This window comes from Herpailurus yagouaroundi, unplaced genomic scaffold (genome assembly GCF_014898765.1).
Source record: "Herpailurus yagouaroundi ecotype Mexico unplaced genomic scaffold, PumYag 184, whole genome shotgun sequence".
Lineage (NCBI taxonomy): Eukaryota > Metazoa > Chordata > Mammalia > Carnivora > Felidae > Herpailurus > Herpailurus yagouaroundi.
This window is the reverse complement of record NW_024412415.1, coordinates 34,047,395-34,074,929: the sequence shown is the minus strand read 5'-3', so window position 1 is coordinate 34,074,929 and position 27,535 is coordinate 34,047,395. Positions and strand designations below refer to the sequence as shown.

General features: G+C 56.5%; 1 long non-coding RNA gene across 1 annotated transcript in view; it reads right to left on the bottom strand.

Annotated features, from left to right (window-relative positions):
• The window catches only part of LOC121041917 (uncharacterized), a 12,168-nt gene extending 3,353 nt beyond the window's left edge, over nucleotides 1-8,815 (bottom strand). Inside the window, exon 1 of the long non-coding RNA XR_005795916.1 lies at nucleotides 8,701-8,815. This is a non-coding gene — a long non-coding RNA (uncharacterized LOC121041917). The remainder of the gene's footprint in view (nucleotides 1-8,700) is intronic.
• Between the last annotated feature and the right edge of the window lie 18,720 nt (nucleotides 8,816-27,535).

The following is a 27,535-nucleotide window of genomic DNA, read 5'->3' as shown; positions in this document are numbered from 1 at the left end:
CGTGGCTTCAGGACCCGGTGAATGAACCGAACCTTTCCTTTTATTCCAGCGATCCCGGCTCTTCCAGCTAGTTACTGCTAGGCCATTATCGAACATCTGAAGAAACTGAATGATATTCTTTAGCACATTGTGAAAAACTGGAAACAATCCAAATTGCTGGCAACACAGAGCTGGCAGGGTAAGTTATGGTACACCCATGCAGAACGGCACTGTGCGGCGATTAAAAATGTTACAGATCTGTGTGGTTACTGACAGGAAACGGTGTCGTGAGATGCTGTTAAACGTAAAAAAAAAAAAAAAAAACGGGTTATGGGGCAGCATAAATCTTGTAACACCATCCACATAAAACCGTGTTACCGTTAACTGCTTGTATTTATGGACAGAAAAGTGTTTGCAAGGATGTTCCCCAAAGTGTGTTCACGGCGGTTCCCTCTAGACGGTAGTGGTGAGCCCTAAGTATCTGCTTTACTCTCTTCCTCCTCCTTTTCTAGAACACTAGCGTTTGCCCACAATGAGCATGTGTATTATTACGTGGTTTTTTTTTTTTTCCACTAAAGCAACAACGCTATTAAAAGGAAATAGGTGAATGAGTTAGTCCTCCCGCCCTTGGCGAGTCTTGAGAAATCAGCCATGTGAGCCAATCCATGGGTTGCAAAGACCAGCCTTTCCCCACACACACCCGCCAAGAAGCTCGTATCTGAGCCTTCCTCCTTGTGCCCTGTCCTGCCTGCTGACCCAGGGGCAACCCTGGTCCTGAAGTGCCCCATTCAGGGTACCTGGGGTGCCTAAAGCCTTCCCATTTTGGAAGAGCCACCATATTTCCCCCAGGCGAAGCTAAAGGGGGCTCCCTCTCTCATGACCACGGTGAGGGTGGAAGTGGGCAGGAGTGCCCTGCACCGGGAGCACCGGGAGGAGGCCATCAGTCAACGGACACGGAGTGAGTACTTTCTGTGTGCCAGGCCCCGTGCCCGCCCTGGAGATCCATGGAGTTCAAGACAGACACAGGCCTGCCCCCACCACCACATGCAGGACTCCTGGTCTAGCGGATGGAGGGCTCCAGGAAGGGCCTGGAAATCCAAATAACTCTTCGTGGTTCCTCCAAGGCTCTGCTCTCCTGACTCATGGTCCAACGATGCTCCTACAGACCAAGGCATGGGGTCTCCTCTCAAAGGGCCCAGAAGATTCCGCTCCTTAGCATAACCTCAAGACCTCCACAGCGCCCCCCCGACAGCCCCAGCCTCAGCTACCACCCGCCTCGCCACACGCCCCACACCTCATCACACCCATCTCTCTTCTCTGTCCTTGCACGCTCCATGCTTTTGCACTTTCTGTTTACTAGGAGTGGGGCACCTCCTCTCCCACTTTCTCTTCTTGATGGAATTCTACCCATTCTTCAAGGCTAAACTCAAGGATCACTTGCAAAAGTCTCTATCATCCCACGTGCAAGCTTCACAGTGAAATGCCAGGACCCTGGCCCCCCTCAGTCAAGACTGCCTGGTTCGAGTCTGCCTGGTTCACGGCTATGTCCACGGCGCCCTGCCCGGGACTGGGCACGGTATTACTACTGATTGAATGCATCAATTTGGTTGCCGAACCACCAAATGATTTCTGCTGCCGACTGCCCTCTGAACCCCAAAGGCAGGGTCTGACCCATCCGTGTAGAACCTTCTGCCTGGTGGTTGCCATGCTCTGTTCATAAATCCTGTACGTCAGTGCCAAAAGGGTGTTATTTTTGCTTGCTCCCCGATTTTTTTATTTCAGGATTTTTAACATCTGAAATCTCAAGCCAATTGTAAAAAAAAAAAATGTATGAGACAACTGGGGGACTCTGAATGCCGGGTATTTTATGATGGTGAGAAACGATCAATTCCTAGGGTGCGATAATAGAACCACGGCTGGGTGTCTTACAGGGCCCTTCTCCTTCCGAGAGGTATAGTGAAGGGATTACAGGTGAAATGAGATAATGTCTTAGACTGGCTTCGACAGACTCCAGCTGGGGGCAGGGGGTGGTGGGTAAGGGTAGAGGTGAAGGAAGATTGGCCGTGAGCTGGTCACTGTTGAGGCCAGTCGTGGGAGTCCATCATACTTACGTCTCGATTTGTGTACGTGTTTTAAAAAGGAGACAAGCGGGGCGCCTGGGTGGCTCAGTCGGTTAAGCGTCCGACTTCAGCTCAGGTCACGATCTCGCGGTTCGTGAGTTCGAGCCCCGCGTCGGGCCCTGGGCTGATGGCTTGGAGCCTGCTTCCGATTCTGTGTCTCCCTCTCTCAGCCCCTCCCCCGTTCATACTCTGTCTCTCTCTGTCCCAAAAATAAATAAATGTTAAAAAAAAATTTTTTTTTAAATAAATAAAAAGGAGACAAGCACAATGTAAAAAAAAAAAAAAAAAAAAAAAAAAAATAAAAAAAAGGACAAAAGACCCTGAGATGTGACAGAGGTCTCAAGTCCTGCTCAGGCATTGCCTGGCAGGAGACAATGTGAAACTCTGTAGCAAGAATAATTAGTACTCTATTTGGAGACTTTCTGAACATTTGGAATATCAACATGACGGTTGTGAAACTGACACCAGAAACGTTGCCTCAGAATCTCCATCAGAACAAGATAAAACCAAAGAACCGGAGGATAAGCTGGAAATGCTTTAAAAACCAAAACAAGGGCTCCTTATAAATAAACGACTGCAGGCCCTGAGAAAAAGCCAGAAGGCCTTGTCAGCGGAAAATACTCGAAGATATCTCACAGATATATCTTCTCACCATTCCCCGGCTAGGGTTAGAGCCAGGAACAGCTTCTGCTAGAAAATCTTACAGAGAAAAACATATTCGAGACACAGCGATACCACCAGCGTGCTTTTTAAAGACTCTGCTTTAAAAGGGGAATCAGATAATATTGCAACTTCCAATGTTTCACCATTGGATGTGGTGCTTTTGAAGCGTGTGGCTTTTAATGTGTTGGATGCTTCATCTGTGTTTAGCTCTCAACGTAGACTAGACCTATGTCTGTCTTTATAAATTTTACAGTTACTTGATGTTCTAAGATGTTAATACAGTTTTGTCCTTTTTAATTATTGAATATTTGATTTAAATTTTTATTTATTTAAAAAAAATTTTTTTTTCAACGTTTTTATTTTATTTTTGGGACAGAGAGAGACAGAGCATGAACGGGGGAGGGGCAGAGAGAGAGGGAGACACAGAATCGGAAGCAGGCTCCAGGCTCTGAGCCATCAGCCCAGAGCCCGACGCGGGGCTCGAACTCCCGGACCGCGAGATCGTGACCTGGCTGAAGTCGGACGCTTAACCGACTGCGCCACCCAGGCGCCCCTGATTTAAATTTTTAAATGCCTTCTTACGAGCTTTGTGAAATACATGTAATATATTAAAACATTTCCATATTCTGGGACACACAGAGCAAGAGGGCCTTGGCTCTTTTACTCCAAGGTAAACTCTTCCCACGGGTAGTCGGAGCTAGACCTACGGGTGCTGGGCATGTAGCCCGGTGGTCCTCAACTCAGAACCACCTAGAAAGTTTTTATTTATTTTTTTTTATGTTTATTTATTTGGGGAGAGAGACAGAGGAGGGGGGCAAGGGGCAGAGGGAGAGAGGAGAGAATCTCAAGCAGGCTCCCCGCTATCAACGTAGAGCCCACAGAGCCTGACGCGGAGCTCGATCCCATGAACCGAGCGGAGATCCTGACCTGAGCTGAGCGAGATTAAGAGTCAGAGCCTTGACCGACTAAGCCACCCCCAGGCGGCCCTCCACCTAGAAAGCTTTAAAGCATACTGCTGCCCCCCAGCCCACCACAGCTCAGTTAGGATAAGCTCTCCAAAAGTCAGGTTGGGAAGGTGAAGCCCGGTGATGACAGGCACAGCCAGAGACGAGAGAGCTGAGATTGTGACCCACCCAGAGCTGGCCTACCTACCACTGAGCTCTGCGGAGCGAGCACCAGGGCGTCCATATCTCGCAGCTCACTGGCCTCCATCCGGGGTGCGCGCGTGGGCACGATCCTCCCCCCGGGCTGGGAAAGGGTGAGTCCCTGCCAGGTTGACGGAAGGTGAATGCAGGCCCTGACTGTTGGGGGACCCCTTCACCCCAACGGGGAAGTGTGGGGCTGCTGGAGAACGCACGATCCGATCTCTACCGCCTTCCCAAGCCTCTAACCTGATGAGAAACTTAAAGTGTGAGATAAGGCTGTCAGCCTGCAAGGGAGCCCAGACCACAGGAGGAAGGAGAGGAGGGAGACCGGTGAGGACGGGGCACGCAGCGCCTTCCCACATCCTGGGGAAGCAGGTGTGGAAAACCGAAGGAGGTCATGCAACCCCTAAGGTCAGAACCAAGACCCCCAGGGGGGGTTCTCCTGGGAGGCAGGCTTCAGCTCAAGCCGCAGAGGCACTGTCCCCCAGTGAGGAAGGCCTGCTCCGTGGGCACTGAGCCCCCCACCTTGGAAGTGTCCAGATGAGGTCTGAGGCACCTACCCTGGGGAGGAGGGTGAAGTCAGGGGTCCGGACAGGGGCCTGGCAAACCTCTTTCACATTAAGTCCCAAACTCAGCCGTGCATCCAAATAACCCAGGGGTTGTTGCTGGAAATACAGAACAGACTAGGCTGAGCCCATCTTGGGCTTTTGGAGTCAGAATCCTCGGGGGGGGGGGGGGGCGCAGCCCGGAGATCCGCCGGGCTATTAAGCTCCAGTGCTGACTCCCAGGCATGGCCCCATCCTGCGACAACTGTCCACCTCCACGCGGTCTAGATCCAGTCGGGAGACAAAACACTCAGAGCCCAAAGTGAGCAGAAGTACGGGGAGCTGGGGACCAGTGTCCGCAGGAGAAGGTGGAAAGTGTGCAGGTGGAAAGTGCGTGCCCAGTGAGCAGGTGCCCATGACTCAGCCCCTGCTGGGCAGAGTAGGAGAAATTACGGCTGCCCTCAGAGACCCCTTCTTTCTGGGGACACATTTCATAATATTTTGAAGGATCGATAGGAAGGAAGGAGACAGACTTCTCTGAGGGGCCACCCGCCTCCCGGATACACCCCCCTGGGGATTCACAGCTACCTCGAAGGCCACATATCCACACTCGCATCGTCATCTGACCACCCCGCCACGCCTCTCTGTGCGCGGCTCCCTCCGCAGGCAGATGGCCTGGAAAATTCTATCTCCCCTTCAGCGTCCACCTGAGCCCCTCAGACGCCAGCCCCTCACCTCCCATCTGCCCTGGGCCTCCTCTGCCAGTCCTGCTGCACGGGTGCTCCGGGGACAGCACATCCGCCTCCCTCCTGGACGGCGAGTCCCAGAAACCAGCGCCTGACCTGCTAGGGAGAGCTCAGAAAAGATCTGCCCAGTGCGGTAGGGGAGTTCAGAGAAGGGGCCCAGAGCAAGGGTGTCGGGTAGTGAGGGAAGGTTCCCAGGGGAAGCCGAGCTTGAGAGGGGAAGGGTGGCCTGGCAGAGGAGAGAAGAGTGCCCCCAGGGACGGGGACTATAAAGCAAAGGCCCAGGGCAGGAATGTGGGCCGGCATCCTGGCGGTGCAGGGTTCAGAGAGACAAGAGGTGCAGGAGGGGAAGGAATGAGGGTGGCAGGGGGGCACGGGGAGGAGGCCCAGACCCCGCACCGCTGGCTGCAGCCCCACTCTGCGCCAGGTAGCTCAAAGCCACCTCCCTCCCCGACTCCTTCCTCAGCTGCTCAGAATTCGTGAGCTGCCTTCCTTAGCAATCGTGATCATCCCCCACTGGGCCTGGGGCGGTGGGGGGAGCTGTTGACTGATTGAACTGGTGGGAAAACAAGTCCATGGAATTACTACCCAGGGAACACAGCCCCCGGGTGCCAGGCAAATGGCCAGAGGCAGCAAGGAGCCAGGGAAGTGTGACCCGGCAGAAGGAAGACGGTCGCAGGGACTGGGCAGGGCGATGGGGAGGCGGCTGGCGTGTGCCCAAACCCTCAGCTGAGACCAGACGACGCTGAGGGTCAGAGAAGGACAGAGGGCCCAGTCAGGAAAGGGTATGGCTTCTACGTGGCCCCATAGCCACCGAGGAGCTCCGATGGGCAGGAGCCTCCGTCACACGCAGTCGTTCCCATCGGTGATGTGGGAGTCAGACGCACCTGGCTTTGAGCCCCGGAGCCTCTCCGGGCCTCACTCTCCTCCTCTGTAAAATGGGGACGATGTTGATTCGAAGTCCCTTGGTCTATTCCAAGCCCTTATGGGCAGTGTATGCTCCACTGGGCTTTGACCCTATGCCCCTGGGGGCGGGGGCGCTTTCACAACCCCCAGAGTGACTACCTCTCCGGCCCGGTTCGGGCTTGGTGCACAGCAGGGGTTCAGTGGTGCCCCCGAATTTATGCCGACCCGACGGAGGACGTTCCTCCCCCGGCCTGCCGTGGGCTACAAGGTAGATTGCAAAGCTGACCTTCCTTCCTCCTCACTGGAACGTTATTTTTCCTGCTAACCCCACATCCTAGCCAATACATTTCACAATATTTGAATACGGTGGATTCAGAGCCCCACGGGCTGACCTGTGCCACAGGTCCTTATTCTAGCATTGTTAAGCACAGGCTTTTTTCAAGGGCCGAGGCAAAATGCATTCGTCAAAAGCCCCTGAAAATGGGAATAAGAGGTCCTTCCAGATCAGCCCCCACAACTGTGCAGTCAGCGCTCAGGACGGTGGAAACGGCAACCCCCCACCTTCTCTGGACTTCCGCTGCTGGACCGCCTCTGAGGCCCCAGCTGGCCTGCGCCCCTGCCCTCAGGTCTGCCCAGAACCCAACTGGGCCACCAGAGTCCGCGGCGAGGAACCAGCGAGCGGGTGAAGGTGGGAAGGGGGGGATTCTGGCTGCGTCTGTCCCTGACCCCGGCCATCCCTGCCTGCTCCCAAAAGCCCCTGCAGCCACTGGTTGGTGTTGAAAATGATTCACTTTGCCCGGGGGGGGGGTCCGACGGGGGGGGGGGGGGGACACCAGGCCTCTACGTGAACAGTGAGAAGAAAACGATCATTTTCGTGCTTCAAACACGTCTCCCCTGCACATGTCCCCACGGCGTCCCACAGAGCACCGTGAAGCAGCAAGCCCCGTCAAAAGGTCTCTCTTGCTTCTTGGCCCAGGGATGTCACACTGGGCTGCATCTGTGTGGGGAGGTAGAAAAGTGGTCGCCTCAACACGGTGAATTTCACCATTACAGATTCATTTGTTTGGGCTTTGAAGGAAGGGCCGAAGGTACATTCCAGGACACCGGGGAGAGGGGGAGGTGGCGCCGGGATTAGCTGAAATTATGGGAGGAAATTTCTGTCCCCTCACTTTCCACACAGAGGCCCAGATCTTCCTCCCGGAGCAAAGTGAGTCCGCTTCCACGGGCACTGGGCAGCAGCTGGTGCTCATGGGGGAGAAATCAGGGCAGAGAACCCGGGCGCGTTAGGGCCCATCCTAAACGGTTTTTGGGAAGACGACAAGGGCAAGGAGTCCAAAGACCTGGTGCACGTCTGACTGAGCTGTCCCTGGGAGGCCCAAGAGACCCTGCACACGCCGCGTGTCCTGCCTGTGCCTCAGTTTCCTCATCCCAGCATGAGAAAACGGGAGGCAGCCTACCTGCCCGCAGCGGCAGGTGCCTGGTTTGCGGTGCTGAAGGCACAAAGCGCTTTTGCTCACCCACTGCAGGGACAATGTCACCCACAGAGGCCTGTCCTCCTCACGCCCTGGAGCCCAAACAAAGCCGGCTGTAATGGAACGAGGCCCACCTTACCAGGAGGGGTGCTTTTCCTTTGAAAGTCAAATCTGAGGCCTTGGGACAATGAAGCGTGGGTGTTCCCACTCAGCACACCCAGGCAGGCGGGGTGGAGGCCTATCTGGCCCAGCCTGGCCCAAGAGCCCCCCCAAACCGGCCCGGCTGGCCCCCCCCCCGTCCCCCGCCCCGGGGAATTCACTTCCTCAGACCCCTCTTCTGCTCTTTTCAGAGTCTTAAGGAAACCCTGAGGACGGCAAGCAAAGGCATCCAAAGGGCAAAATTTCTCTAGAAGAGATGCCCGGTGTGAAACCCAGACCCAGAGACGTCGGCCGCTTACCCAGGATCACACAGCACGGTGGTCCTGGGGTAAGTCAGGAAGCCCCCAGGCTTGCTGAGCAACATTCCAACGCTCAAGCATCAGCTGGACTCAGAGGAACTCGTCCAGGAGGACAGTGATTAAGCCAAGCCTGACTGCAGGGAGGAGGGAGGAGGGAGGAGGGGGAAGGGCAGCAGGGCTCTCACTTTCTCCCTCCCACATCCTCTCTCCAGCTTCATGGTTAAGCCAAATGTTTCATCCTCCTTCACACAATTTCCTTTTTTCTCTTCTTTTCTTTTTTTTTATCACTGCCATTTTGTTTTGGTTTGTAAACCATCGGTCAGGTTCTAGAGAGGATGTGTCCCCAAAACATCCGAGAAACAAACTACTAACATCCCACATTTCAGCTGCAGCTCCCCGCCCCGACTTGCAAAAGGGGCCCCCCCCCCCCCACAAGGCATCAGGGAGCCCCGATCTGGGGACACACTTGCTCCCTGCCCTGGGGGCATCCCAAGGACACTTCAGCCTCACTGAAGGGCAAGGTCACTGAGTCCATCCCCGGCCATCTAGCTTGAGGGCGCCCCAGGGGCTCCCCTGCAAGCAGCGGGGACCCAGCACCGCCCCCACCGCTGTTGACAGAGCCCATGGGGACTCTGCTGCCTCCCGTCCCCTCCCATCCCAGCGGCTCACCTGTTGCCCCCAGGGAAGCCATCACCATCCTCCTGCCATCCTCCTGCCCCTCGACCTCCCCCATGGACAGCTGGCCCGCGGACTGCGAGAACCAGGGGCCTCCTCCCCAGACCTCCTTTCCTCTCCACACCTTTTCCACACCCACTGTCTGCTTGAGCTCTTCCTCTTTCAAGAAGTCTGCTCTGCCAACCACAGCCCAGCTGGCTTCCCTTTGTCCTCCGCGCTGGCGCTGGTGGCTGGGCCTGCACAGCATGTTGGTGAATCATTACACGGTGTCTTTCCTGGGGAGGCAAAGCAAACACGGCAGCATTCTAAGACCCACGGCACACGGCCCAGTTCAGAGTTCATAAGAGCTAGATAAGCACTCGGTGAATACGACATTACTTCCCCACAAATTCCACTCTCAAAAAGGTAAATAATTCCCTGGGCAACAATAAAGAAATCGCAAGGTAGCATGAGTAATCGCCGGCTGTGTGCGTGTGTTTGTGTATGAACTCCCTTTGGACTCGCTCACCCGGAGCGCACAGGCCCGGGACCTAGGCCCACGTGATCGGAACAGGCAAACCCTCCCCACCACCCTCCCCGAAAAGACGCCACGTGGTGTGCCACAGCGTGGATCGGCGAGGGCCCCCCCATCTCCAGCACAGCAATGTCATCGCCAAACGTTCCACCATTAACACCCCGCTCGCCATGGTTCGAAGGCTATTTGGTCTTTAAGAATGCTTCTCCCAATTCAGATGCCACTCTGCGGCTCTAAACCCGCTGGCATCTGAGCCCGAGGGAGGCTCTGGAAGAGAGGAGGGGGTGTTCACGGGGGAGACAGAAAACACCACCCTGGTGGAGGCTCTCTTGAGACAGGAGGGGAAACAGGGCCGCTGTGTAAGCAGCTGAAGGGTGGGAGCAGGGTGCCGGTGGGGGGCTGGTGGTTGCAAGCTGGGGGAGTGAAGGTGGGGAGGCGAATTCATCCATGGATGGGTGGTGTTAACGTGCCATCAAAAAGGTAAGGGGGCGCCTGGGTGGCTCAGTCGGTTGGGCGTCCGACTTCGGCTCAGGTCACGATCTCGCGGTTCGTGAGTTCGAGCCCCGCGTCGGGCTCTGTGCTGACAGCTCGGAGCCTGGAGCCTGCTGCGGACTCTGTGTCTCCCTCTCTCTCTCTCTGCCCCTCCCCTGCTTACACTCTGTCTCTCTGTCTCTTAAAAATAAATAAATGTTAAAAAAAAAAAAAAAAGGCTAAGGTGCAGGGAGGCTGCTGTCTTCCTGGGAGTTGGGTTGGTCCTAATGTGGGGTTAGACCACCTGTCACTGTTTAGACTCACCATCAGAAGCAGCCCCACCCTGAGCCCCCACAGGGAGCTCACACAAAGTCAAAGTACTCTTGGGAATTAAAAAAAAAACAAAACCCACTTTCAACAAGTATCCACAGGACCCACCCTGCATCTTGGACCCTATCACCTACCTCTTCTCCCCCTTCCGTGATCAGACCTGCCCCCCTCTCCTATCTTCTTCTCCAGCCTCACTTTGGACCTCTGCCCACCCTCCTCCACCTCCACGGCCCTGTGCCTCCTCATCTGAGTTCCTGCCATCCCCACCACCGAGGCCTCTCCTCATCTCCAGGCCACCTCCTCCAGGAAGCCTCCCCCTCCCCCCGGACAGCCTGCTTATTTAACCACCCACACTGTGACAGTTTTGGAGCCTCACTGGGACCGACACACCCTCATACTCTGTCCCTGTCCAGGGGCACCGTTGTCTCAACTGTTTTTTAACGTATGGAAGTGACCAAGGGACACGCGGAGAAGCTAATGCCCTTGAAAGAAGATTTTTATTACTTACATTTCCCGAGAGGGAGCGTGTTACACCTCCCAGGGCCACATGGAAAAGCACCCGTGTTGGTCAGGGGGCAGAAAGGAACGAGGGGAAGACACAGGCCACTGCCTTTATTAGGGTTTCCATGGGGAAGGCAAGGCAGGGCAGGGTGACTAGCTTAGGGTTAGCTAGTTTGAACAGTTCAGGCGGGCTCTGGGGCACAGGGGCTGTCCCCAGTTGTCTGGTCCCTGGCCCCGGTGGTTCAGGGCAGGGGACGTTATGTGGCGTGTAAGAGTGAGATAAGGAAGGCTCCAGATCACAGGCAAGATATAAACAACTGGGACCGTTAGTCTAAGAAAGCACATGATGCATCCACTTGCCTCCCGGCATCTAGCTGAGTTTCCAGTGCTTTTTAATCAACTGCTCTCTGGCTAACACCATCAGTCTCCTGCCCCGCTAGCTTTCTGATTCCTCGTCAACACAACCCCATCCCTGGACTAACTGCAGACTCCTCCCTCCCTCTGCCTGTTACACAACAGAGAGGAGTTTCCCAACCGGGAACTCACCCCAATGCTTCCTCAGGGACCTCCCCACCAGGGACCCGCCACTCAGTTGACTCTCTCCCTCGGCATTCATAATTGTTAAAAAAATAAATAAAATAAAATAAAATAAAATAAAATAAAATAAAATAAAATACAGCGACAGCCAAAAACTTCTTGATCAACTGTGGGGGAAACACTTGTAATTGATCTGCTAGACAAAACTAGTTTCCTTCATATATAAAGATCGCCTCCAATTCAATAAGAAAAAGACCAACCACCTGAAAGAAAGGAGGCAAAATATATGAAAAGACAGTTCACAGTAAAGAAAACACAAGTGGCTCTCAGGTCGGTGAACACAGCCAAGAATTGCAAATTAAAACTCTATTGAGAAACTATTTTTACCTTCCAGGTTGGCAAATGTCAACAAGTTCGGTAACACTTCACGTAAGAGGGCATGGGACCAGAGCACCCTCATCCACCGCTGGAGTGTATCTTTCTAAACTTTTATGGAGAGCGGTCTGCTGATATCTTTCAAAATCCAAACACACACCCTTCCGGCCCTTCAATTCCTCTCCCGAGACTTTATCCCACATGAACCGCCTACTGCAAAATGACTAGATGACAAGGCGATTCAGTGGGACGTTGTTTGTGACACCCCAAAACCAGGAGATCCATCAAATAAGCGTGCGACATCCACGCAGTGGCACATTCTACAGCCGTGAACACTCGAGGGACCAATCTGGAAGCATCCCAAGAGAGCTAAGTGGGGACACGACAAATGAAGGGCACCCGTGGGCCACCCTTGGGGGGAGAATGAATCGATACACGGTTTTACTGATTCGTGCCAGAACCGTCTCTGGAAGGGTACGTAGGAAGCTGGTGAAGCTGCTTCCAGGAAGGGGAGAGCGCTAGGAGGCCAAGGGAGACGGGAGACAGAGACTTTTCACAGGGAAGTCTCTGCAGTTTAAAATTTTTTCGGCACCACGTACGTTTACTTTCTAAGAAAAGAAGGCGGGGCGGGGGGAGGGTGGGCAACAAACAAGCGGATGAAATAAACAGAACAAAACCTTCCCTGACCCGCCTCCCTTTCTGGCTTCCTCTCACCTCCACAGAGGTGTCTGTAGCTCTGCTTCTCCAGACACGCCGTCTGTCTCTGTTCCCTCCTGCCCCGTTGCCTCAGCCCGACCTGCCCCAGGGCACTGGGCTCCTTGATTTCTGGTCTCCGACTCCAGTGGCCACTCCGGCCCCACCGACCTCACAGCGGCCTCGCCCTCCTCCCCGACTCTCCGACTCTCCCCCGCACCAGGCTCCACGGTTTTTCTCTGCTCCCTCTCTGGGAGCTCCTCCCCAGTCTCTACATGGTGGAGCTCGCTTCCAGGTCGTCTGCTCTCCCTGGGCTGCCTCGTCCACCCCAGGGCTTCACTCATCATGGGTATGCATGTGACTCCCAGACGTGTACCTCTGGCCAGACCTCTCTTCTGAGCTCAGGGCCCCACCTGGAAGCCTCCCAGGGGGCTCCAACCCAAAATGCCCAAATGTCACTCGCCAGCCTCCAACAGTTCCATCCCGCGCGTCCGGGAGGCTCCCTGGCCTGTGCTCCCTCCCAAGCACCCCAAGCGTCTGGCCCCTCTCCCCACCTCCACCATGCCTCCCCTGGCTGGTCTCCCTTCACACTCTTCCCCACGTCAGGGCCTGAGCACACACTGTCACCTAAGCCCGGAGTACTCTCCCCTGCTCCCTAGGTCTGTTTCATCTTGATTAATTCTTACATATCTTCTAGAGCGTGGATTAGGAACGATGTGTTCCTGCAAGAAGCATCTCCCGGCCTCCGGACCGACGGATCCCAACTGAAGGTGGTTTCTGTCCCACCAGGGGACATCAGGCAACGCCTGGGAGACATTTTTGGGTGTCACAAATGGGCCGGGAGTGTGATGGGCAGAGGCCAGGGATGCTCCTGAACGTCCCACAAGGCACGAGACAGCCCCCCCACGACGCGGGATGACCTGGCCCAGAATGGCAGTAGCTCTGAGGTGAGAGACCCTGACCTGGACTAAATCACGGACCCGTGACACCCTCTCAGTCCACGCTCTACTTCCGCCGGGGATCGCCGACCCCGAATGTGATTCCATGCATTACTGTGCAAAGATATTGGCCGAGTTCCATTTCCTAAGCTTTGGAGGATGCGTAAGTGAATTACACTTACCGGCTCACGATATGTGATGTGTAACCGGCTCACGTTTATCTATCCCCCACCCCCAGCACCCAGCCCCAAGCGCAGAGACTGATGGTGTGGATTGGTATGACGCGCTCAGGGCGGGGCGGACCCGGACCAGGCAGGGGTGGCGTCCTGGCCTCCGGCTCTTCTGGGCCCTCTGTGCCACCCCAAGGTCGCCCCTTCCGTGTGGTCCCACCGCTCTGCACCCAACTCCGACCCTCGTCCCCACCCCAGGGGTCCTAAGAGACCCTTCCAGACCATCGGGCCCCAGCTTGCCCCTTGGTCATCTTGCCAAACAGGCCACTCCCCCGTCAGCTGACCCAGGCAGGGGCGGGCACCTCGGTTCACCCAGCCGCCGAAGCAGGTCCACCCTGAGACCTGCTCCCTCCATGCACACCGGCCACCCGGCTTCAGCGGTACCCAGTTTTGACCCACCTGGCCCTCGCCTTAAGCGTCTTTCCCAGTCCGCCCGTGACACCACCCGCACGGACATCCTTCTGGCTGGTATCACTTCCCGATTAAAAACCCCTTCAGCACCTCTTACAGCCCGTAGCCAGGAGCCCAAGTTCGCCAGCCTGGTCCACCCACCTTTCGAGGTCCACGACCCTCTCCACGGCCCCCTCGCCAGCCACACCCGGCTTCAGCAAGCACACGCACCACTGTGCTTCACGGCACGGGTCGGCCCTTCCTTCCCCTGCTCTGCGCTCCCCCGCCTCTCCTCTACCTGGATGCTTGGATATCTCGTGTTCACCGTTAACATCCACTTCTGACACCTCTTCCTCACCAGTACGGCGACGCCTCAAAAGGTTAACCGCAGAATTTCCATCTGACCCGGCAAGTCTGCTGCTGGGAATATATACAGAAGAACTGGGAGCGGGGACCCAAACGGATTATCTGCACACCCACGTTCATGGCTATACTACTGGCAACGGTCAAAAGGCAGCAGCAACCCAAATGTCCACCAACAGGTGAATGGAGGAAGAAAATGTGGTATATACTTAACGGTGGAATACTATTCAGCCTTTATTTTTTTTTTTTAATTGTCTTTAATGTTTATTTATTTTTTAGAGAGAGAGAGAGAGAGAGACGGAGCACGAGCAGGGGAGGGGCAGAGAGAGAGGGAGACACAGAAGCTGAAGCAGGTTCCGGGCTCTGAGCTGTCAGCACAGAGCCCGACGTGGGGCTCGAACCTGCGAACCGTGGGATCGCGACCGGAGCCGAAGTCTGGCGCTTAACCTACTGAGCCACCCGGGCGCCCTGCTATTTGGCCTTTATAGGGAAGGAAATTCTGACGCACCTAATGAACTTTAAAACATGATGCTAAGTGAAGAGCCCAGATGGGGGGCTCACATGGCGTGTGATCCTGCTTACACGTGGGACCCAGAACGGTCTGATTCACAGAGGCAGAAAGAACAGTGGCAACCAGGGGCTGCGGGATGGAGGCGACGGGGAGTTAGTGTTTAACAGGTTTAGACTTTCAGTTAGTATTCAGTGGGTACGGAGTTTATAGGGCACACCTGTGGCTCTGCAATTAAGTACTGAATCTTTGTCCTCTCGGACCGATGGTGGGGTTCCTGAGGTTGAGCCCCATGTCCGGCTCCCTGCCGACAGTGGGAGATTGGGATTCTCTCTTTTCCTCTCTCTCTCTCTCTCTCTCCACCCCTCCCCCCCACTCTCACTCCCTTTCTCTCTCTCAAACTAAATAAGCTTTTAAATAAAAATAACATCGTTGTGCACACCTGAAAGCTGTCAAGAGCAGCTCATAAAAGTCAACCTTGGGGGCATCGCGGTTTGTGAGTTCGAGCCCCGCGTCGGGCTCTGTGCCGACAGCTCGGAGCCTAGAGCCCGCTTCGGATTCTGTGTCTCCTCTCTCTCTCTCTCTCAAAAATATTAAACATCAAGGAAAAAAAAAATGTTTTAAGTCAACTTTGTATGGGGACCGATGGTGATCCCCTCGCAGTGTATGCTAATATCAAAATCATTATGTTGTAAACCTGAAATCAACATGTTAAACATTAGTTATACCTCAGTAAAAAAAATTAAAGAAAAAGAATGAATAACCCAAACCAATCATCTGGGTTAATGCTATCCCAAATCTCACAGCCTGCTGTACCCAGAACAATGACTTACTTCCAGGATTCACTGACAAACCCCTTCCACCCCCGGAGGAGACACATTTTCGCCCTTCCATCGGGCAATGAGGTCAGAAGGGGCTTCTGTGGACAAAGTTAATAAACAGCTAACTTGGGAGGAATAAACAAAATAAAGCCAGGGCTGGGTCAGTGCAGGCGTGTGTGGACCTTGCGTCTGACACCACTGGGTTGCATCCCACACCCCCCCCGCCCCCCCCCCCCCCCCCCCCCGGCTACCCACTGGCTGGGCTGATTCACTTCCTGTGTCCTCTCAGGGGCAGGCGGCCAGAGAGGGGACAGGGGACTGTGGAGGAGAAGCTGAACCCTTAGGGCACGTAGAGACTATTAGTCACTGGCTGGAGGGCTTCCAACCTTAGTGCTCATGGGGACCACAGGCCTGCCTCCTCCCATCACCTTCTTATGTAAGCCAAGGTCTGGAAGGCAGAGTGAACTTGGCCTTGGGGCTCAGCAAGAGGCAGTGGCCCAGAGCCTCCCTTTTCCTCATAGCTCACGTCGCACCCTACAAGCCGTTGGGAGCCCCTATCCCCAGGCCCCCCGTTCATGCACTGTCCATATTTATAAATTAGGGGCTGGAAAAGACAAATGTGTCCCTAGTCATCAAGGTGTCTTCAACCAGAGACCCCCTGGGGTTCTCCACCGGAGATGATTTTGCCTCCGGGACATTGAGCAACATCTGGAGACATCGTTGGTCGTCAAGACGGAAGTGACAGGTGGCCCCGGCACCTGGCATCTGAGGGGTAGAAGCCAAGGTTGCTGCTAAGCATCCCGCGACGCACAGGGCGGCCCCCACCCCCACAACAAAGACCTGTCCTGCTCCCAGACGTCACTAGCGCTGAGGTGAGAAATGCTGATCTAAGCCAAGCTGTTTTCTACCGATGAGGCCCACCCAGGAAGGGACAGGGCCAAAGTCACACCGTGATATAGTATCAGAATTAGCACCCATGGTTCCCCCCCAGCCACAGCAGCCTTGAGCTCCCAAGAGTGCAGTGACCAACTCAAAGATTGGTACTGGGCTGGCAGAGTGGCCTGATTTAGGACCACGCGACCTAGAAGCCCAGGGTGGCTGGGCTCTGGGCCTTTGACAGGCTCCCAATCACTTCTACCACGGTCAGCCTGGCCAGGGGGCTCCCGAATAACTGAAGGGGAAAAAACGTCTCATGGGCGATGGTGTGCTCCGGCAAAATGCGGGCTTGAGGCCTAGGCAAAATTCACCACTCACACCCCGCAGAGCATGCTGGGGGTGGTCAGGGCCACAAGTGAGGCCAATCCTGTGAAACAAACCCTGCCTTAGAGGACACGGCAAGGGCAGGAGTTACAGCTTGGGTCACTGCTCTGGGACACGCTGCCTTTTCTCCCAGACACTAAAAACGGCTGTGTCTCTTGCACCTGTTGGCCCCTCGCTGCCACCTGCATAATTTCAAAATAATGTCTAGAGTCACCCTGTCCTTTTCCCCAAGCAACCAGCCCCAGGTCTCCAGGTACCGGGGTGCAGGCCAAGGCCTCAGAGCTGACTGTGCAACCCCATCGTTGAAGAAGGGCTGACTCACGCCATGTCACAATAAGCGAACTTTTCCATTCGCTGTTGCTGGAAGCCACCGAACTTGTAGTGATGGGGGCGATAAAGAGAAGGCCAGGGGTCAGGAATGCATAAGCTATGTCTCGGGTCAGGGTCTCGCCTGCTCCAGGGGAAGGGAGCCCGTAGGGAGCAGTTGGGGAGCAAGGAGGGGGGACCACAGTGGGACACAGAAGGAGTCACCATTATGGATTCACTTCTTCAGGCAAAGCATTTTCTTTGTCCGCCCCCCCCCCCCCCCGCCATCTCCCGGTCCCCTTCCTCCCCAATTTTTTCCAAACAGCTGATAAACTCGTAAACACGTACATCCCTAGAGGCACAACTTCTGGGTGTCTCCCCCAACACGAAGGCACAGGGGCATTTCCGCCCTGCATCTGGCAAACCACAATGAGAACGGGAAAGGATCTGGGGGTCAAGAGCAGGGCTCGGGGGAAACAGCCAAAGCTCCCCAAGGCGGGTGCTGGCCACCCTGGCGTCCAGGCTCTCTGTCCCATCTGTGTGGCCCGCTGGGTCGTACAGAGGCAGCACGGCCGAGAGGCTACGGCCGTCCAAGGGTACCTCTGGCCCCCCTCTCCCTCTGCCCAAGTGTTATCTTGGGCAAAGTTACACCACCGCTCTGGGCCTCGGTCTCCACATCTGTCAAATGCAGATGACACGGGTTTCAACGTCATGGAGTTATTGTAAAGATTAACCGATTCGTGCAGAGAGGTTAGAACACGGCCTGGCAAACAGCTAACAATTACTGAATGCTTATGACTGGTATTAAAATGCAACGATCACCCCTCCAACCCCTCCAAGCCATCGGGGAAGAAGGCAGGAGCCACGTTTCCTGTGAGTGTGAAGAGGAAATGTCTCCAGGGACCTCACCTCCCACCTATGGCCCTACTAACTTCCTCCGGAAGTCATCTTTGTCCCATCTCTTCTCCAATTGACTCCACAGGGGCCCAGAGTTTTGCCTTGAGACACAGATAAAATTCCTTTGCTGAAGATGGCGGCTGAAAAGAACCATGGGGGCGGGGCCGAAGCCGCTTGGTGTGTGTGTGTAGCTGTGTTCCATATTTTCTATTGCATAGAAAGTTCCGGCTTCTACTGTAGATAGTTCTTGGACCTCCACTCCACCCCCACCCTCGAGCTTCTCCATCCTGCTTGTCCCTGCACTGGGGTAGTTCTTGGGTCCTCCAAGGAAACCACTCTGATCAGATTCCTAAGTGAGGTCTCAGAGCCCCAACCCTTCCCCAGGGCCGTGGGCAGAATAATGTCCTCACTCTTCCCAGCCCACACATCTGGTCACACCTTCTGAGACTGGTTTGTTAACCTTGGCCCATGATCTGAAGCTCCATCCTTCCCCCCAGGGCTGCCTGGGGACCTGGCTCTGGTCCTCCTCCTTAGTTCCCCAGTGTCCCGGGGAATTTTAAAAGACTGCCTGGAAAGGCCACTGTTTTCGCCACTAACTGAGGAACTTCCCACCTCTGGAGAGCAGCACTGGGAGTTTTCTTTGGGGGATGGGAGTCTAAAGGGGAGCACTCCTCCCTGGCTCTCTCAGTTCTGCCTGGGAGCTGCCTCTCTGGGTGACCTGAAGGTTCTTGCCAAGGCAGCTCTTAAGCACCGCGAGCAACCAGGTGCAGGGGACAGAGACCCAGCTTTGAACGAACTTGAGTTCCATCAAGAAGAACTCCAGCTCTGCCTCCAACAGGTCACTCTGGGCCTCAGTCTCCCCGTGAGGAGAGGAGGGGTGGGGCTGAATGTGTTGATTTATTCAACACACATTAAGTAAGCACCCATTACACACAAGCCACGGCGCCGATCCCCAGCGGCAGAGCCGTGACTAAAACCGACAGCAAGCCCTGCCTTCACAGCCCTGATATGCTAACCGGGAAGACAGATGATAAACGAGATAGAAAAGGAAACGAGACAGGATGTTCGCTGATATGGAAAATAGAGCACGGAGAGGGTAGAAGGGATACGGCCTCTAACGCCATTCCAGCTGAGAAATTCTGGGTCTAAACCTCTTCCCCTACTGGCTTCTGGTTAAGACCCAGGAACTGGCAGAGGCCTCCTCCAGGGAGGACAACTGACCAACTCTGGCTGTGCGGGCCTGTCCTGAGGGCAAAGGGGACACCTGGGCCGGCTGGGGAGTTCAGGGCTACAGGGCTCCTGGCAGGGCCTCAAAAGTCTTCAGGGCCCTGCCATGGAAAGGCCTACACCCCCTGCCATGCTTTCCCACTTGACCATGGCCTAGAATGAGCCAGACACTGACCACCTCCTCCTCTAGGGGCTCTCAGACCCCTCCGGTCCCTCCTCCTGCAGCCTCCCCTGTATGGTAGAATGTTCTCTCTGCTTACATAAGGATGGGGGGAAGGTTTAAAAAAAATCCAATTTTAGCACCTTCTCTTCCTGTAGAGACTGTTTTTGATCGGTGAATACTTCCTGTGAACCTACTGTATGCTCAGGATAAGACCAGCTCTCTGAGGGAGACCAAAGATGTGTGATCGCTTCCCAGACGTATTCACAAGCCACGTGGGGAGCTCAGGCTAACACACATACACAGGAGGAAATCACCATCATCTCTTACAGTTTGCTGGGAAGCTTACAGAGCCCTCTGGACCGCTCACTCATAAAACCACGCAGACTCCATTGTCCCCGTGTTACAAATGAGGAAACTGAGGCATGCACCGTCTCTGCCCTCCATCCATGGTTGCCCCATGAATGGGTAAGGAGAAGGAGGAGGCAAAGGGTCAAGTTTCCAATGAGATTTCCTGGAAGGCTGGGTAGGACTCCAGTGCAAATGGGACAGAGGCCTCGGTCTCCTAGGGCAGGGCGAAGCCGGGCACATAACCCACCTCCCTTGGGCCTGACAATTGGATCCAGGGTAAAGGCAAAGCCTACCTGTCTGGAAAAGCACAGGGGATCATGGATGCGCTCGCTGGTTTATAAAGCATCAAACCGCCCCAAGTGGGTGTCAAGGACCCTCGGTGGCAGGAGGCACCTTTCCAGTCCAAAGGAAAGAATCTCTGCCCTTCGAGGTTGATTCAGTCCCTTCCTGTTGGGCAGCCTCTGGGAGCCAGGAAACTATGGCTACGGCAGTGAACAAAACAGGTGCCTGCCTCCCGCAGTCCTGGAGCTTAGCAAGGAGCTGGCGCTCTCTTGAGGAGCCGCCTGACCGGATTTTACTTCTTCTTGGAGGTGCCCTTTCCTGACCTACCCCTTCCAGAAGAACCTCCAGGGAAGAGGGGAGGAGGGGGAGAAGAAAGGAACCCCTGCTGAGTCAGAGGCCCGGGCACCAACCACCTGGCTCTAGGAGACTGGTTTGAAGTTCAGGTCTACCATATTTTCCCCCCCAAATGACAACCTGTTTGAGACTCCTCCTCCCCCCCCCCCAACCTTGCTAATGGGATAAGACCTACTACCTCGCTGGTTTATTGTAGGGGGGGGATGAAATCAGCGACGCGTCCATGCTAGTGATGTTAGCTCTTACTCTGATCCACGCACCTCCCTCATCTGCTCTCTCGGGTTCTGCGTGGAAAAGGGCATCTTTCACCCCCGTCCTCACACTGAGCTGGGCGTCCTTGCCGCCTGGGCTGCACAAAGCCCATTCTGCTCAGGTCCGCAAGGGTCACAGAGCTCTAGACCTAGCTAGGCCCCTGCCGGGCTGGTGGGGGAAGGGGGGGTTGGGGACGCCACCCTCCCTCCTGCTCTCAATTCATCCGACTGGGGCTTGGGGAGTGCCTGGGGGGAGCCAAGGATGCCCAGCCGGGCGGCGGCCTGCCGGAAGACAGAACAGAAGCCGGGATGCCCCGGTGGCTGGGCACCCACCTCAGCAGGGCCCAGCCGCCCCCTACCCCAGGCAGGGGACGCCCCCTCACCCGCACCCCGCCTGGCGCGGCCGGCTCTCCCGTCGTGGGTCTGGCCCCCGGGCGGCGGGAAGCGCGAATGTAAACATCCCTCCAGAATTCGCCAACTCCGCAGTCCCCATCCGAGGACTCTGCTCAGGGGCTCAGGGACGGGCGGGAAGGGGCGCAAACGCGCAGGGGAGTGAGAGATGGGACGCGCGAGAGGGCCGGCATCCCCAGGTGTCCGCGGAGACCCGGCGCGCCCGCCCCAGCTCCGCTCGGGCTCCCCGCGCGGGGACGTGCGGGGCCGCGTCGGTCCCGGCGCAAACTTTCCTTCCGAGAGCGGCCCTCGGCGACCTCGGCGGGCCGCGGGCAGCGCGGGGGCGACGGCGGGGTGCGCGTGGACCCCAGGCGCGGGGTCCCGCCCTCGGTTACCTGGGTTCCGAGGGGCGCCGGCGTCCGGCGAAGGGGGCGCAGGGACGCGGCACCGGCAGGCCGGACACCGGGACGCTCCTCCGGGGCCGCTGCGGCCCCCAGACACGCGGGCGCTGCACCTGGCCCGGCCGGTCGGCGCGCCTACCCCGTGGGTCCCGCCCCCGGTCCCCTCCCGCCCGGGGCGGGGCGCGCAGGCCCCGGGGAGGAGCCGAGGGCAGGGGGGAGGGCAGGGGGCACCGCGGGGGCACCCCTCCCCGCGCGGCCCGCACAGAACCACGTGCCACCGACGCCGGACTCGGTGACCTTCGGAGCGGCGCCCACCGCTCGCCCCGCCTGAGATGCCACCGAAGCCGTGCGCCAGGTGGAGTCGCGTCTAGGCCCCCGTCGCCCGCCGGACCCCTCCGCACGCTGCACCGCGCGCACCCCCACTCCCGGGGGCCGAGGGCTGGGAGCCTGCCCTTCAGAAGAATGCACGGGGTGGAGCACAGAGAAGGAAAAAAACAACCGGGTACCCGCAGCCCCACCCCACCATGATCTCTCCCCACCCCTGGCTGTTCTTGGCCTTGGCCAAGCTCCACCGGCTCTCTCCGGAATGCCCCTGCCCAAGGGAGCTTTGCCACCCTCTCCCTTCCCCAGGACTCCACTTCCCAGGCCTGGAAGGTGCCGGGCCTGGACTCCTGCCACTCAGTGGACACAGCAGAAAGAGTCACAGGGACACAGGGGACAAAGAAGAAACAGCCACCCAGCCTGTGTGGCTACTCCCAGGTGCTGAAGGAACAAGTTGTAGGTTGTTCCTGTCTGCCCCCCCCCTCCCCCAACTCTCCTAGAGGAATTCTGGAAAAGGCACCCTTTGGACAAAACTTCCAGAATGAAATGGGGGGCGGGGTTGACCTTCCTTGCCTGCCCAGGTTGTCTGAGCTCTTTTTTTCTGCCTGCCTTGCCTTGTTTGTTACATGTGCCGACACAGTGGAAGGAGCACAGGACCAGGAGTCCAGAGGCCTCCATTTAGCTCTGTGGCCTTGGGCGGGTCTCTAGCTCTTCCTGAGCCTCAGTTTCCCCATTTGCCGTGAGTTAATGATCTCTCAAGCCCTTTTTGCGGATCCTCAATGGTGCTATTGGGCATCTTGCTTAGGTTGGCCTGCAGCTGTGCATCACATAAAGAAGTGTGTGCACGTGCGTGTGTCTCACTTGTCCTTTCAGATGTAAGTTCTTGGAGGGAAGGCACGACCCGTACAAACAGGCAGCCGTGCTGTGCAAACCAGAGCTTGACAGGAGTGGGGGGCATGGAGTGGATCCCAGTCCCAGCTTATGCCGAACTCAGAGTGGCCTCGTAATCCCTGCTTTGCCTTCACGAGGGTTTGGAGGACTGAGATTTGAGACGTGGAGCCCTTTGCGGGGGAGGCAAGGCCACAGGTGGTGTCCTTTCTGATGTCATCTTTATTTTTTAATGTTTATTTTTGAGAGAGACAGAGCACAAGCAGGGGAGGGGCAGAGAGAGAGGGAGACACAGAATCAGAAGCAGGCTCCAGGCTCCGAGCAAGCTGTCAGCACAGAGCCTGACGCGGGGCCCGAACCCACGATCTGTGAGATCGTGACCTGAGCTGAAATCGGACGCTTAACCCACTGAGCCACCCAGGCGCCCGGTAACATCATCTTCAGATGCCCGGGACAGTGATGGGCTTTAGAGGCAGGACAGGGCGTGAGGTGTTTAAAGCCAAATGCTGGCCTGGCCCCCAGCTTGCAGAAGCTGTTGGCACGCACAAGGCAGGCACACAGCCCACCGCTGAGCAGAGACAGCCAGTGCCCCACCGGACTCCTGCCCACCGCAGGCCTCTTTGTGTGCACCTTGGGGACTGAAGAGGGACGACTAAGTGGCTCCCGGAACCTAAAGGAGTGTGGTCGGTGGATCTTGGCCAAACACCTGGTCACCAGGGGCCACAGCCCCCACCTGTGCTGCTGGGAGACGAAAGCCTAGCTGAGTGGTTAAACAGGAACCCTCTGGAGAGGGCTGTGGAGCAAGGAGAGGCTGCTGGGGAGAAGGGGGGAGCAGAGGAGAGGGTGCTGGAGTCCCAGGGAGGGTCTGGAAAGCTGGGCTGAGATCGGTCGACCTTGGGGGATTTTGAGGCCACGCTGGTTGGGAGATAGGGGCACGGGACATTTCTGGAGAGACCCGGACCCCAAATTCCCTAATGAAGCAGCCGATGATATGTCAGGAGAGGCAGCGAGGTGACATGGAAAGAGCACCAGGAGTCGGGCAGCCTGGATGCAAACGGCCTTGAGCAGCTGTTTCTTTATCTGCAAGCGGGGATCGGAATCCTGTTCCTCGTAGGGTTAGCGTGGTGACCACAGAATGCATTTGGAAGTGCTTTGGGCGCAGGAGTGCTGCGTGAATTCAACATTCAGGCTTTGTAGTTTCTTTTCAAGGGCCTCAGCAAACATTTGTGGGACCGGCCCAGCGGGGGGGGGGGGGCCCCGGCACTACGTGTCCTCGTGGCCATGGGAGGTGGACCACGGAAGGGTGTGGAGGGATGTCTGCAGTGGGCCGAGGGACCGAGGAGGGGTGGGGGAAATGGAGAGCATCACTCAGAAATGTCAGTTCTCTTTGGGGACACCTTTGTAACACAATGCCAATATCCTTTTGGGGCAGAGCCCCGCCCTCCATCCATATGACGCAGAATCTACATTTCTCCCTCTTGCCCTGGCTGCCCCCTGGGCGTGCAGGGTGCCAGGTGTCGGAAGTACTTTTCCCAGCCAGGAGCCCACTCCTCAGGGGGCTCACCAGCTCCTCCCGGGTGGCCCCAGACGGTCTGTCCCCTTTGTCCAGAAGGCTTTATCTGACAGCAAGAACTGTGCACCCCAAACATAGCAGGACTCGGCAGCCTCATGCATCCTTAGCTCTCTTAGCCCCCAAGTTCTCTCCCTCCTCTTACCTCCCCTGCGATGGAGTCTTCAGGCCGGGCTTCCTGCTCCACTTTGCAGATGAGAAAAGGGAGGCCGGGAGAGGGGTCAGCGCTTGCCTGACAGTGCCTCTGACGAGGCTCTTCCCTTGCTGCATCGGGGTTGGAAGTATTAGCTTCATTTCACAGGAGAAGAAGTCGCCGCTCAGGGGGAGTACATGGTTGACAGAAAGGCCTTCTCTCACTATCCTGGGGGCTAGAAGTCTCCAATCGCTATGTCAGCAGGGCCACGCCCTTCGAAATTTCCGTCTGAGAGTGAGTCCTGATCTCTTCCAGCTTCTGTGGGCTCCGGGCGGTGCTCAGCTTGCGGGGGCGTGACTCCAGTCACACTCCCTTCTCCTCCGTGTCTCTCTGGGTCCTCTCCTGTTTGTATGAGGACTCCAGTCCCTGGGTCCAGGACGATCTCGTCTAAAGATCCTTAATTACAACTACAAAGGCCCTTGTTCCCAAATACCTTCACAGACCCAGGGACTGGAGGTTAGGACATGGCATTATCTTTTTAGGGGACACCATTCAGCCCAGTTCGGTGTTTTTCCTCCTAAGGGTAGCACCTCGTGGTCCCCCAGTGTCGTACCTCATCTCAGCTGCCTGGGAGAGGCCTCCCTCAGCCTCCTCCCCGACCTGGTTGTTTAGGGAGGAGACAGGCTAAGGCCACTTGGGGGCCTTGCTGGGGCAGTGAGTTGGGGGACTCTCCCCTTCCTCTGACTTCCTGTCCCAGCACCTCCCAGTCTGACCATGGCTGTTTCAGTAGCACCCTTTGTGTCCTTTTCTCTAACACCTTTCCATCATGGGGTACTTATGGGAAAGACTCCCTTCAAGGGGGATGTTCTCCCCGCCTTCCGTGCCCCAGCCCCTCTACTGATGCCCAGGGCTTGACAGCCCTTTACCGGGGAGCTACAAGAAACGACAAAGTTTTGCATTCCCCACAGGAATCACAGACCCCCAGGGGAACCCCCCCCCCGCCCCGGGGAGGGGGGGCACAGTCTCTCCCCAGGTGTGGATCCGGTCCTTAGAGCGGAGTTGAGGGAGGTAAAGCATGAGAAGCCCCCAAAGGGTGTGTGTGGAGTGGGAAGACGCTGAGAGGGGAGGAGGGTGACCCCCGCCCCCTTGTCTGGAACTGACCTCGGCCGGGGCTGAGCCACAGGGCCAGGCTTAGGGCCCGGACACCCGCCTCCCGAGGGAAATACTACGAGGGCCTGTGCCCGGTGGGTTTTTCTCCACCAAGAACCAGAGAATCTGGAAGGGCCTTCAGGGTCATTTGACCTAAGGGTTAACGGTGCTCAGGGAGGAGCAGAGATGCCATGAAGGGGACCAGCAGGCTGATGGTGTCTCGCGTGCCAGCTTCCTAGGCCAAGGCAGGTCTGTACAGCAGCCCACAGTCCTCTAGGCAAGGGGCTTGGGCAGCCCCTGTTTGCAAGGGGAGAGCTCCAGGACTGGTCTTGAGGCCACAGTAGCAGAGAGGTGCACGGGCTCTATTGGGTGGAGGGTTTCTAACGGGTGGCCTGGGGGAGGGCACACATGGACGTTATGAAGGAGATTTAGCTCCTGCCCCACCCCCTGGCAAACTCCATCATAACCCCACCGCAACCTCTGTTTTCTCCTGTCAGCCTCGGAGGGCCTCTGTCCCTGCAGCCAAAAATGCCCTAGCGTGAAAATATAATATCTAATCCAGCGGTTCCCAACCCCGGCTGGACATCAGCACGAGCCACCGGATTCAATCCAAACCTCTGGAGGTGGGGCCTGGGTCTTTTCTAAAGTTCCCCAGGTGATTCTGGCGGGCAGCCGGCGTGGGGATCCCGAGGTAGTCCGACGCCCTGGGCTGTCTGGCTCTTGGTCTGTGTCCTCATCATCCCGCCCCCAGTGCCGTGGGTGGGACCCAGGTCACAGCAAATATACATACAAATACGGGAGACCGCCCCTACGGCTCCAGCACCCACGATGGTGGCCTACGTACCCCAAGAGCCATTGTAGCAACACTTCCTGCCTGGATTCTGGGCCATCCATTGCACGTGGCTCAGCGCTTCCCTGGGTTTCTCCTGCTCCTGTCCCCCTGAGCCCCACGCACCGGGTGTGGACGGCGCAGACCGGGTGTGGACATGCTGGAGGTGAGTCAAGCTCTCTGGGCGGGGGAGGAGGGGGGTAGGGAGGGGGACGAGGGGTGCCGCCTCTGGTTCTCTTCTCTCAGCCGAGGCCGCTGCCTCTCCTCCAGGCTTTTAAGGACTGCCCTCCCCCACCGCAGCAAACGTTGACTGCCCCGGGAACCCAGAGACTCCCTCCCAGACCCCCAGCTCTCTCTCTGCCCCCAGGTACCAGCTGTCGGCAAGCTCCCCGCAAAAACCGGACTCCCGCTCTCTCTCCAGAGCCAAAGGCACACGCATCACCTTTAACACAGCAGTCCCACCCCTGAGAGCGTATCCTAAGGGAATAATCCTCAAGAAATGAAAAAGCTCTTTGAACAAAGTTTCGGCATTGTATCCAAAAGCAGGGAGCTGGAAGCAACCTAAGTGTCCAGTTCCAGGGTACCTGGGAAGGAACAGCACACCCACTGTAAAAGCTAATTGTGAGGACGGTTGCAACATCGGAGATGGCTAATGATACAGTGTTGAGTGCAAAATTGCATTGGGCAGGAGCCCAGCTGTGAAAAGTTGCATCTGTGCATGTACAAGGGCTGGAGGGGAACTGGGGGCGGGGCGGGGGGGGGGGGGGGGGGGGGGCAACCTCCAGTGCCCGCTTTTTAAAAGGCCGGCAATTGTGGGTGATTCTTTTTCTGATTTCTGATATTGTTGTAATATTGTTTGTGCAATAAATGGCTGAACGAATATAAAATAATAGTAATTATTATTAGTCTCTAGGGGAAGGCTCTTGAATACACCTATTCAAGCTCAGGTATAAATGAGCACAGGTCCCCCGTGCGGGCTGCCTGGGGGGAACATTTGCATTTGAAAGAAGCTAAAGTTTCAGACGAACGCTGGCATTCAGGTCCCGGTCGCAGAGCTATTTTATAGGCAGGTGAAGGCCTTGAAGTCCCCAGCCGTAGATGAGCCCCCTTCTCCACACATTTCTTAGCTCAATGTGCCCACTTTGTGGGGCCACAGGGGAAGGGACAGCGCACAGGTAACCCAGCCTCTGAGCCTCGCCCTACACTGCACATTATTTTATTCAATAATAAGGATCTCTGTGGCATCAGACAGCGACACTCTGGGCAGAAAAGGTGCCAGGGGTTCACAGCCAGGAAAAGGCAGGGGCTGAGATCTGAACCCTGGTGGGGGTTCAGCTAAGGGGAAAGGGGCTTCTCCCCTCTGGCCTTGGGTCTTTCCTCGGAGATGAA